This window comes from Hydra viridissima, unplaced genomic scaffold (assembly GCF_058129835.1).
Source record: "Hydra viridissima isolate aposymbiotic clone 2 unplaced genomic scaffold, HvirCarnegie_v1 scaffold_11, whole genome shotgun sequence".
Taxonomy (NCBI): domain Eukaryota; kingdom Metazoa; phylum Cnidaria; class Hydrozoa; order Anthoathecata; family Hydridae; genus Hydra; species Hydra viridissima.
The window spans coordinates 9,723,513-9,736,063 of record NW_028324310.1 but is presented as its reverse complement, the minus strand read 5'-3'; the positions used below and the strand labels follow the sequence as shown (position 1 = coordinate 9,736,063).

The window sequence follows — 12,551 nt, the reverse complement described above, 5'->3', positions numbered from 1 at the left end:
TCGGTCAGATCTCGAGTTGCTTATTTTTCACCCAATTTCTATATCTCGAGTTGCTTAATAGTTGCTTAAGTTTCTTAGCCTAAATTTCAGTGTTTTTACGAATAAGAGACAAAATACGGTTTAATATCAAGTCTTTAACAGAAGAGTGCTCTTTACAACTAAAATCACTTAAATTCTAATAAGAAAAAAGATCAAAAATGTTTCTCTTTTCTGCTGGATCTTTATTTTCTTCATCTCCACTTCCTTCGACTTCTTGTCCGTCTGATTTTTCTACTTGTCTATCTAGTTCCTCGTCTTCTCCCTCTGATTCTTCAGGCAAATCATCAATAGGGTTGTCCTTCACTTCGTCTGGAAAAAATTTTACTGCGTCTAAAAAAATTGCAAGTAATTCATCTTCAACACTTTTTTGGCTCATATCAAAAAATTCTGACTCCATTTTTTGACAAAAACTGAATCCAAACTAACTAAGCTCTATTTTGTAGCGCATATTGTAATCCCCAATTGACGTCATGCGCTTTTAATCCGGTAATCCATTGTTTTTTTGGTACAACCAAAGTTGAACAAACTTGTCTGCTTTCTCTTACTCATGATCTTAACAGCGTTGTCAGCAACATACACAACAACAACACTACTGTGATTACTTTCTTTTAAAATCGTTTATCGAAAAGAAGTCATTACATTGCAGAGAAAAAAATTGATTCGAACGCAAAATTGAATGTTTTCATTTCTCAAAAAAACGTATGGTAATTTTTTAAACTACATAAAGCTATGTTTTATATCCAACATAAAAATAGTGTTTCACAGTAATTAAAGGAACTTTTTGAGTGATTTGATTCTTATGTGCATTTATGAGTTGCTTATGTTAACATTGGTTCAGAACTGAAGTTGCTTTATATTTTTTCACATCGAATTCAGTTGCTTATAAGCGAGTTACTTATACAAAAAAAAAATCGTACAACCAGTACAAAATACAAAGTCTTTGTTAAATTATTTAACTAACAATCGTTTTTGCTGTTTTTTTCTTTTAAAAAAACTGGTTTTCGGTTTCGAGAAAATTTATTATAAAACCGGTTACCCGGTTGCGGTTCATGGGCGCCGGCAGGATTTTTTACAAGGGGGGCAAAATAAAATTCAACAGTGATATTTCATAAACTACATAAACGCATCAATTAATCAAGTCATTTTATTAGACCACTGACAAAAGAAAATTAAAGAAAATGTAAAAAAAACAAAAACATAAGAATTAAATCATTGTTATTCAGTAAATAGAAATTGTAGTCGTCTGCGTTCACTGCCAAACTTATTTACAATTTGTTCCATAAATTCAGATTTTCTGGAGCGTATTTTTTCACGATGCGCGCTCAGCATGCAAAGCCCAGACAAACGCTCATAATGCTAATGCTAAATTATACTTAATAATGCTAATTATATAATAATATAATGATTAGTTAAAAAACTTTAAATGATTTATTAAATACAAATTAAACATTCCAAAAAATAAAACAAAAATTAAAATACAGCAGTTTAATGCAAATTAATCAAATTAAATATATATAATCATAGCAGCCGAGAGATATTTTCGGCCCTGGGGAAGTTTTCCTAAGGGGCCCTCATTATGATCAGTTACATACCTGATGATAAGTATATGAACCATTTGGTAAAAATTAGGTAAAAGTTAAGCTAATAAAATAAATAAAATAAAAGAATAAAAGATTAAAAGATTAATTATTAAATAATCCAGGGGGGTAAATAATCCATTATTTTCCCGGTTTAAAAACGAAACTCGTAACGGGATTGGTTGAATTATTTTCCCCCTAAAAATTATTTTGAGTTTCTGATTGGTTGTTTATTATGAAATGTGAGTTTCTGATTGTTGTTTTAAAACGAAACTCGTCACGGGATTGGTTGAATTATTTTCCCCCTGGAAAGGATTATAGTCGATATATAAGTTGTGTTTCGGTTCATTCTGGTCAGTACAGCGCACAAGATAAGACGAGATCTTGAAGCTCTACCCAATTTTTATTTGAAATGGCGGTGAGTTCTACTACTACAAGCGTTAAACTAGCTGATGGTGAAGTGGAAGTGCCCTTAGAAGAGCGGCCATATTTGACGGTGCACCATCTCCTCCAACGGTTGCGACCGGTGCCGGCACATTTGCCTTTGCAGGTATAAATACTTCCTTATGTACAATATAGTGTATAAATATAAATATAAATGGATAATAATGCGATATAAATATTTCAGGTGTCAGTGATTAGTTCCACCCTGTCAGAAGAAGACATTATCTGGATAGATTCAGACAATGAAGAGGAGCAATTTTTATTAGAAGATGAAGCGGAAGAAAATGAGGAAAGCGAGATGGAAAGCGAGATGGAAAGCGAGATGGAAAGCGAGATGGAAACAGAGACGGAAACGGAGACGGAGACGGAGGAAGAGGATGATGGTCATGACCCGGACTACATAGCGGGCATGAACGAAGTGAGGGTAGTATTAAACCCTATCATGCGTATCAACAGAAATAGATAACTTTTATATAAAATTTGTACCCTTGTTTTTTATAATAAAATTAATTTTAACCAAAAGTGTTTTATAAAAATAAATAAATGAAAAAATTCCTTGGTAGTATAGGGGTTAGTATACTCGACTGTCTATCAAGAGACTGGGGTTTAATTCCAAAAAGTATTACATTCCAAAAAGTATTACATTAACATCCTTTTGTAACATTAACGTTATTGTTTACAGTCATTAACCTGTCACACATTTTCTTTCGTTTTTTTTCGTCTTTTAGTAATATATCATCTAGCTGCTTGACAATATCTTTATCAATATTGACGGTTTCTCCTTCGTCGTCGTTTTGAACAATATATATGTCACCTCTGATAAATTTCAACAGCGAATAGTTTTTTACGTGCGCATTTCTTGGTGTTGGAAACTCTTTAATATCATAAAATACAACATGATACGGAGATATAACAAGATTTTCCTCCATAGATGGTATTTTTTTGACATTGATTAATCTTGGTTTTTGCAACTCGCTTTTTGAAAAATGAAGAATGCGTACCATTTTATTATTAATATTCTAAAAAATGTATACCATTTTTATTTTTATTCATTTTTATTAAAATGAGTTAAAATCAAAGTGTTACATCATTTTTATTTATATATAAAATAATGCTACAAATTACAAATGACTATAAAATAACAAATGTCATATTTATTGTGCATTAAATAATGAAACAGTAAGTACAAAAATTTATTTAACAAATGAATAAAAATTTAATAAACGAGTGAAAAAAATATCAAAAAAATTGAAACATTTTTTAAATTTTTTTTTTTAACGTTAAATATAAATTATGAAATAATCTCATTTTCATATCGTTAATATCTTTGTCTGTTAATTTTTTATATACTAGCAACTCACCGTTCCACTTTATACATGGAAAACTAGTTTCATCTGGTATGAAATTTTTGTTTTTGTATATTCTTTCATAACGCCATTTACGTATGATCTTTAGCACTTCTTTTTTCTCTTCAACACTAAATTTATCTTTGTATTTCATGTTATATACTTTATATTTATCTTGGATAATAGGTAAATTTTCTTTAAATGGTTCTTGCGCTTGTTTTGGTAAAATTTTTCGAAATTTAGTAAAAGGTATTGATATTAAATCGTTTTTTTTTGACAACATCGCAATATGTTCATTAAGTTGATCATTTTCGTCTAAGACGGTTGTTGTTGTTGTCGTTGACGTTGACGTTGTTGTCGATGTTTTTAATGACAAATTTGATTGTTGACCAATACTTGTTGGAGGATTATTTGATATGTTCATTTTTACTTTTCTAAAAAATTTTTTTATCAAAATATTCAATTACTACAGAATCACCTTGAAAATTTAAAACAGCATTATTGTTAAAATTTTCTACAATAAAGTGACAATAATCAAAATCATTTGTAGCATGTAATAACTTTAAATAATATTTTTTAGAGGTTGATGAAACAATATCTTTAAGCATAGTACTTGTATTTGAATAATTATCAACTTCCATTTAACAACAAATTATTAATCATACATCAAACCTTGTATTGCTCTCACAATATCGTATCGTTGCATATATGATAATATTCTAATATTTTCAACATAGCTTTTTTTTAAATAAAACACTATTGCTAAGTTCAAATGAGACAGTTTTTTATTGTCATATTCCAATTCATCTAATTTTGATTCAGACATTCCCGCAATTCTAGCATATTTTTTTGAATCTGTTGACAATTTAGTTGCAATTATTTCCAGAGCAATAGATTCATTTCTTTTTTTCAACTGTTGTCTTTCATATTCATGATCAAAATAATCATCTTCATCTTCTACAGCTGTCATTCTTCGTTTAAGATGTTGGTAATTCATTATTTTATATTTGACTAAAAAATAATATCAAAACTTATATCATTTTCAAAAAAATAACAAAATTTCAATGTCTGCGTTTTTATAAAAAGTCTATTATTATACAAATGATTAACATTAAAAACACATTTTTAAATCGTATTATATTTTATTTCTTCTTTAATATTTTTTTTATCATTTAATGTCAACTTTTTATAAATCAAAAGTTCATTATTAATTCTGATGCACGGAAAACTGTATTTGTCCGGTATCAAATTCAAGTTTTTTTTTACTCGTTTTATTTTCCATTTTTTGACAATGTTTTTTGCTTCTTTTTTCTCTTCAGTTGTCCATAATTTCTTATCTTTACTCGAATAAACTTTATATGATTTTGAAACGACGGTAAACGTACATGGTTTATTTTTGTTTTGTTCCATGGTATTATTTATCTAAAAAAATGTTTTGTTATTTACATGATGATCGGATTAAATACCATAACATTAAATAGGATTAAAAAACCATAACAATAAAAATAAACGTACAAAATCATTTTAAAGTCACATGTATTACATTTTTTAAATTAAACCCAATGTTTTTCTAAATAAAAAAAATTTCCTTTCATCGACAAATAAGCATAAATTCTTTCTTGATAATGAGTAGGATCTGTTTGATAAATTTTTGTAACCACGCTGTAAATTTTCTCATATAATGTTCTTTGATCATAATCAATACTTTCAATAGTCGGTCTCGGTAAAAAATCGTATCCAAATTCTTTCCAATTTGCTCCCAATAAATCAATCAAACAGTGTACAACTTTACTCATTAAAATAGTTTTTACCATTTTTTATTAATCTACAAAAAGTAAGAAATCATTAAATAAATTTTTAATAATTCTAAATATAAAAAATTTATTGTTTTTTAAACAAAAAACACATTTTCATAGACATAATGATAAAATTTTATTATTCAATCATACAGTATTTGTGTTCCTCTATACAACGATTACATACTCTATTAATACAAAATAAACATTTAAAACCGTTATTTACACATTCTTGTTGGTTATTAAAATCGTTACAATGTGGAAATTTAGTAACACAATGATTCATGTGATGAGTGGTACACAATTCACAAATATAATTTTGACAATTCACACATAAAGTGGTGTTGCATTTTAATCCCTGACAAAAATAGCAAAATTTGAAACACAACATAATTGTTTCTTCAAATACATTTTTTAATTCCGTTTTTAACGATTGTACTTCATTTTTGAGCTTTATAATTTCTTCTTGTAAAGAATTGATATCGGGTTCTTTATGGTTGAAATATGGATGATATAGTATATTTCTTTTGCACTTTTTTTTTCCCATCTAAAATAAAAAACAAAAATTTTTTTAAAAAATTTCATGTTCTATAAAATTTACATCAGATTCATCATATTCAAAAATTCATTATATTCAAATACATGACATTTATCCTTAGTACATTTTTCATGTTTTTTGTCCACATTTACATTTTTTACAGTTGATACATTTTTAACATATTTTGCATTTACAGCATGTTCTTTTAATTTTTCTTCCGTTAACAATGGATTACAAATTGTTTGATGAAAATGAAAACAAGAAACACAATAATGCAATACGCATTTACAACAACTAAACAATTCAGTGTTTTGTTTGTTTATTAAAAACCATTCATCGCAACAATCACAATTACCATATTCTTCGGCAGGACATGCAAAATCTATATGTTTTTCAGCTATTCTTTGATAATGATTTTTTAAGTTTTTAACATAACACAATTCTTCTACACTATTTTCCATGTTATTATTTAATAAACTATTATTTATGTTTACGTTTTGTAGTTGTTTGATGAAATGGTTATTTTTTTTAGGCTATTTATGTGTTTTTTGTAGCTTAATCCTCAAATATTTTTTTTTCAATATAAGATTAAATTTTTCATTGTAAAAAGTTGTTTTCGAAACTTTATCAGATTAAATTTGTCGCCAAAATAATCTACTTTAATGCTTTAAAGTATTTTTTATTGTAAAAAAGTTGTTTTCAAAACTACGTTGGTTTATGACTAATAAAAATTTTAATTCCAATTCAATATATTTTTAATCCTCTTTAAAGCTTTCAACTATTTTTTATTGTAAAAAGTTGTTTTCGAAACTACGACAGATTAATATTGAGTTAAATGCAAATTTTTTGTTATTGTTAAACGTTGTTTTCGAAACTACCTTAGATTAAAATTTTAATCTTGGTTCATCTTTTTTAAATTGATAAAAAATCCATCTATTTAAAACAACTTAGCTGACTCATATTCTTTTGTTTTTTTCATATTTTTTCGTTGAGTAATTTTTTATTTTTAGCAAATGTATTGTTTATGGATTAAGCGTTATAAAAAGTATAAATAGAGTTGTTTTTTCAACAATTCATCATTCGCTCAAAAGCTACAAGACAGTGATCAAGAAGCAACATCAAAAAAACAGAACAAAAAACTACAAAGGTTGTAAGTAAAAAATGGTTACTTTGTCTAGTACTCCATCTTCTCATTTTTTGAATTATGGACAATTAGCTGCAGGATCTTTATATTGTATTTATGTAAATGAAAAAGATGACGCTAAAAGTAAATTGAATCAATACATCTATTGTCCTATACAATTAATTGGACAGTTTGATTTTAATAAAAATGTATTTTATGTGATTCAAAACGCTAAAAAAATTTCCGTATTAATTCCGTTCAAAAAAATAAACGATTGTTTAAATCATAGTTTAACTAATTGTGAAAGTTTAAACGATCCTAAATTCTTTGTAAAATGTTTTATGTATCGTGCTGCTATAAAAACATCACCAGACGACAATAGATTTATAAATCCAAAAATTAATGGTGAAAGAAAAATGGAATATTTTTATAACGTGATTGACGATAAAGCTATACGCTATGAAAATTGGGATGAAAATTTTATAGCTGAAATGTTTATAGAAAGTATTAAAGAAAGTCAAAATGACGCTTGGAAAACGATTAGTAAAGAATTTACAATTCCTTTAATGACTTTTAATGCGGATAAACCTACTTTAATATCGATGTATAATTATATTTCAGAAAAAGAAACTCATGTTTTTATTAAAGAACAAAACAGATTAGAATACGAAGTAATGAATAAAAAATCTATACCGTCTTATGTTTTGACAGAGAAAAAGTTAGCTGCTGTGGAAGGACCACCTGTCAGTACGTATTATTCTGAATCTGATAATATGATATAACTTTTAAAATTTTTTATTTAACTTTTTAAAAACTTATTTTAGAAAAATCAAAAGAAGAATTAGATTTGTAAAAGATGACGATGGTATACGCTTTACGTTTTAAACCATTTTTAATCAATGTGTGTGATTTAATAAATGACAATAAAGAACTATTAAAGCATTTGGAAAACAACAATATCAAAAAAATAAATGATATATGTGACAGTCTTTTGTATTACAGTTTTTATTTAAATGAGCAAGATCACTTTTTAATTTTGAAAGAAAATACGACTTATTTCTTTGAAAGTTATTGTATTATTTCAGACGGTTTTTTAAAAAATAATTTTGCGGAATTATTAAATAACGTGGGTATTTTGTTAAATTATTTTTATTTGCGATATGAAGTAGATAAATATCCTTTGTATTGTATGGAATGTATTAAAATAGCAGCACGCTTTTGTATTTCTTATAAATAAATTTTAGTTATATAAAAATATGGAAGAAGAAATTGAAAATACTGAAGAAATTGAAATGAATGAAGAAAAACACGTTACTTTTAACGATAACGTGGAGATACATTTTATTGTAGAACCACCTCCGGAATTAATTGATTTAACAATAGATGAGGATATTAAAGAAAACGTTGAACCAAATGTTATTGAAATTTCTGACGATGAAGAAAAAGGTACTTTTGTACAAGACGATAATTGTCTTAAACACACTGGAAGATTAATCGATGGATTAAATAGTGTGACTTATTATTTGAGTTTATTAGACATTAAAAGTGCAAAAACTGAAATTTTAAATAACTTATTTGTTGATCATTTTAGAGCCTTAAAGGAAAAAGCTGAACAAAACGATGATATTATATTTTGTAAATATTTAGCATGTCACATTTGTTACCATTTATCAAACGTTGTATTTTTTTTTAATTTAATGCCGGGTTGTAGAGAAGCTCATAACATATTTCATTATTGTTGTGAATATTTAATTCGTCACGGAATAAATGTGGATGATATTTTATCGAGGAATACTGTATAATATTTGTCATTTTTTATTTAATCAAAAAATAATAAACGACTAGTTTGTATAACGATTTTTGAATAGTCATTGTGTTAAATTTATTAATTTAATAAACTAAAAAATCTTTTTTATTAAATAGTTTAACAAGGGAAAAACTTTAACTAAAACATATCGATCGTCATGGAAGACAACAAAATAGAAAATATGTCGTCTGAAGGTTCTTTAAAAATTACAAAATCTAAAGGGTTTTTGGTAAACAAAGGAGTTGGTATTGTAACAGATGATCTCATTGACAGATATCCAGATTTGAACCAAAATTTTAAATGTTTAGCAAACAAATATCCGCATATTGATTTTGAAAAGAAATCCAAAATGGTATTAAATGAATTCCGAGAAATAGGCTCATTATTAGAAAAATTTGAAAGTCTCAGTAATTCAAATCATATAATGATTGATGATGAATTATTAATTGAAAAAGTTCTTAATTGTGTTTTAGAAGATAATTATTTAGGTGAAGATTATGAAACTTGGCTCAACAAAGCGAAAAATTTGGTTAACATGGAAGAATTGAAAAAAGATTTACAAATTCAATTCAAAGACGATGATGTCTGGTTGGTGAGTTATATGGTTATGGTTAGAAAAAATTTTTTAAGTAAATATTATAAACTAGCTACGTTAAAAATGTTTCGTTCGAGATATGAAATTTCGTTTCCTCATGGCTACGAAATTATTAATGAAATGAAAGTATTGTTTCACATGTTTTTTATTAATACCATACCTAAAAGTATGTATATTAAATCAAATGCACCCAAAAGATCTAGTTTCGATAACTATTACGAAATATATTTGTACATGCCGAAGATGATAAAAATGCTAGAATTAGAGAAAGAAAAAGAGTTGGAATATAGCACCCTAAAATATTATCATCAGTTGATTTATTGTCTGTATACGCCTTATCCAGTATATGAAATGTTTAAAGAAACGAACAAAGAAAATAAAAAACATTTTAGTTTTAAAGGAACGGCTTATGTTTACGGTAGAAAAAGAAAGAGTGAAAGTCTAGAAGTATTACATAACTTGTATCCAGAAGCTACACGTTTTGTATTTTTTAAAAGAAATTTTAAACCTGATTCAATTGATGATTTACGTAACGGTGACTATTTTGATAGCGCTTTTAATGCTGATGTGTTTTTTTTATCTAACAAAAGAAAAATGGTAGAGTGAACAATAAAAACAATAACAATAACAATGTTTTTTTATTTTTTTAATTTTTTACACGGTAATGTTATTTTAAAACGGTGGTATTTTTATATAATATAAACAATGTTATATGATCTATGTTTTGAACTAAATATAATATGAACCATGTTTTTACTAATTTTGTATTTTTAAATTTAGCATTAAAATGGAAAAAATAATTAAAAATGTTCCTGAAGACTTTGAAAAATGGGATATAGATAGAGTTGTAACTTTTTTAAACCGTCAATTTGTTCTTATTTATTTGCACGAATATTATGGGATTTGTAAAAAATTGAGCTACATTAAACAACTTGCTCGTTGGAGTTTAAAGCATCCAAAAGTAAAACCTCATCAAAGTGGGAATTTTATGTATTGGAAAGTATACTGCGATGATAAATGTTCTTGTTGTTTTTAGTTAATATTATTTATTGTATGTCCTGTCATTTTTTAGAATTCATAATGAATATTGAAAGCTTGGACAAAAATGAAGAGAAACAATGGAAAATTAAAATATCATTGTTATGTTCAAAAGAAACTGAAGATGAAATTCAAGATGAATTAGTATTAAGCGTTTCTCCGTCTATTGAATTAAGTCACCAAATAAAAAAACTAATTCGTTTTATTATGAAATATGAGAAATCAGTTTTACAACGTGAGATAAACGTCGTTAAAGTGGAATGTACTATGCCTGGTGTAACAACCGTAACGAGTTATAGAAGCGTCATTTCTTTTGATTGTAAATATCAGCATTTATTTGTTCAAACTATAATTTCGTGTGCGTTAGAAGAATTTAAGCTGTATATTTTAAACGCAGAAAATGAAAAAGAAATGTTCAATTATATTGAGGATTGGATAAATTTGTTGGAAGAAAATAAAGAACAAATTTTATATCCTAAAAAAACAAATTTCGGTTTGGGTTTGACTGTCGGTTTGTTGGTTGGTATTCCTATAGGAGTTGTAATTTCAAGTCAAGTTGTTTTTCATTGTTTTTAGAACATGTCATTGTTTATTATTTTTTTGATACATTTTTATAATCTTTACAACCATTAAAAAATTTGTAATGAAAAAAATTTTCACTTTTTAGGTAATGAATAAAAATTATTAAAAAAATAAATAAACTGAAAAAATGGAGATGCTTTTTAATGAAGAAATGCTTGGAATCATAGACGCTTTCATTCTTAAAGATAAAAAAAAATTAAGTTTTTTGTTAACGGAACATTTAAAAAAGAACAATGAAGGACATGTATTTGACTTTATTTTATCCTTAGATAAACAATATTTTTTTTTTAACCATTTGTATGCTCGACTACGATGGAGAGATTTAAATTATGTGGACGTATTAAATTTAATAAGTAATAAATCTTACTATACATTTATGTATTATTTTCATAATTTTTTGTATTCATAGTTTAGTGTAATAAATTTTGTTTTATTGGTTTTAACTTGTTAGTTTTATCGTAATAAAAATATTTTCAAAAAACGATTGAAAAGAATATAATTTTTTCATGGTTTTTATATTGTTCATATATTTTAAAGCGATGAAAAAATTTTTTTAATGAAATATTTTTTAGGTAAAAAACAACAAGAAAAGAAAATATAAAAAATGAATAATGAACCATTCGATAATGGTATAAATGAAGCTTTGGAAAGCGTTTCAAAAGAGTTTAATCTCAATAAAAATATTGCTCAAGTGATCAATTGTTTTGTTATGAAAGAAAAAGTCAAAGCTCGTGATATTTTGAAAGAAATGTTTAAAAAAAGCACTATAGAGAATAGCGATTTTCAATTTTTGTTATCTTTGGAAAAGAAAATTGCTTTTTTTAATTATTTACATCATAGCTTAAAAAAAAAAGAAATTGACTATATAACAGTGTTAAATCTAGAAAATAAATCGTACAACTTATTTATGTATTTTTTACACGCTTTTTTACATAATTATGAAATGTGTGATGGTAAACGTTGTGGAGGTAGTCATTTAAACCCATGGTAAATTTTATATTTTGGAAAATATCAGTTTGAATTGTAAAATCCGTTATTTTTTAGAATCATTTCATAACATAAGTTTAAAAATGAGTATTAAAGAATTGGTTAAGTATTTAGAAGATGCATTGGAAACACCTAGTATATTGGATGAACCACCGGAAAAGTTCGTCTCGATTAAAGTTATTCATCACTTGATTATGAAGCGTCCACATACAGCGCGCGAATCAATAACGAAAATGATAGCTGATAGCGAAATGGATTTTTCTTTAATGTTGTCTTTGACTGGAGAAAGACCTTTTTTTAGTTATTTATATGATTTTTTAATTCAAAAAGATGCTAAATGGATGAAACTGTTATATTTATCATTAGAAAATAAAACTTATGACCTTTTTATGTATATTTTACACGCTTCATTACATGATTATGATATATGTGACGGTAATTATTGTGGAGTTATAGATTTAAACTATTTTTAAACAAAACACATACACTTTTATATTTAGAAATGAATGAAACATTAAATAATCAAAAAAAGAGATTTTCATGTTGTCAGGTTTGTCCAAATCCGAATTCCAATATGGAATGTTGTTATCAAAAACCGAATTGCGATATTGTATGTTGTTGTCAAAAACCAAATTGCGATAAGGAATGTTGTTGTAGTTTTTTAGAAATATTTTTAGAT

At 26.3% G+C, this 12,551-nt stretch overlaps 1 protein-coding gene across 5 annotated transcripts in view; it reads left to right on the top strand.

The window, feature by feature from the left end:
• The window catches only part of LOC145191419 (phosphatidylinositol 3,4,5-trisphosphate 5-phosphatase 2A-like), a 401,680-nt gene that overhangs the window by 140,329 nt on the left and 248,800 nt on the right, over positions 1 to 12,551 (top strand). The window lies entirely within an intron of this gene.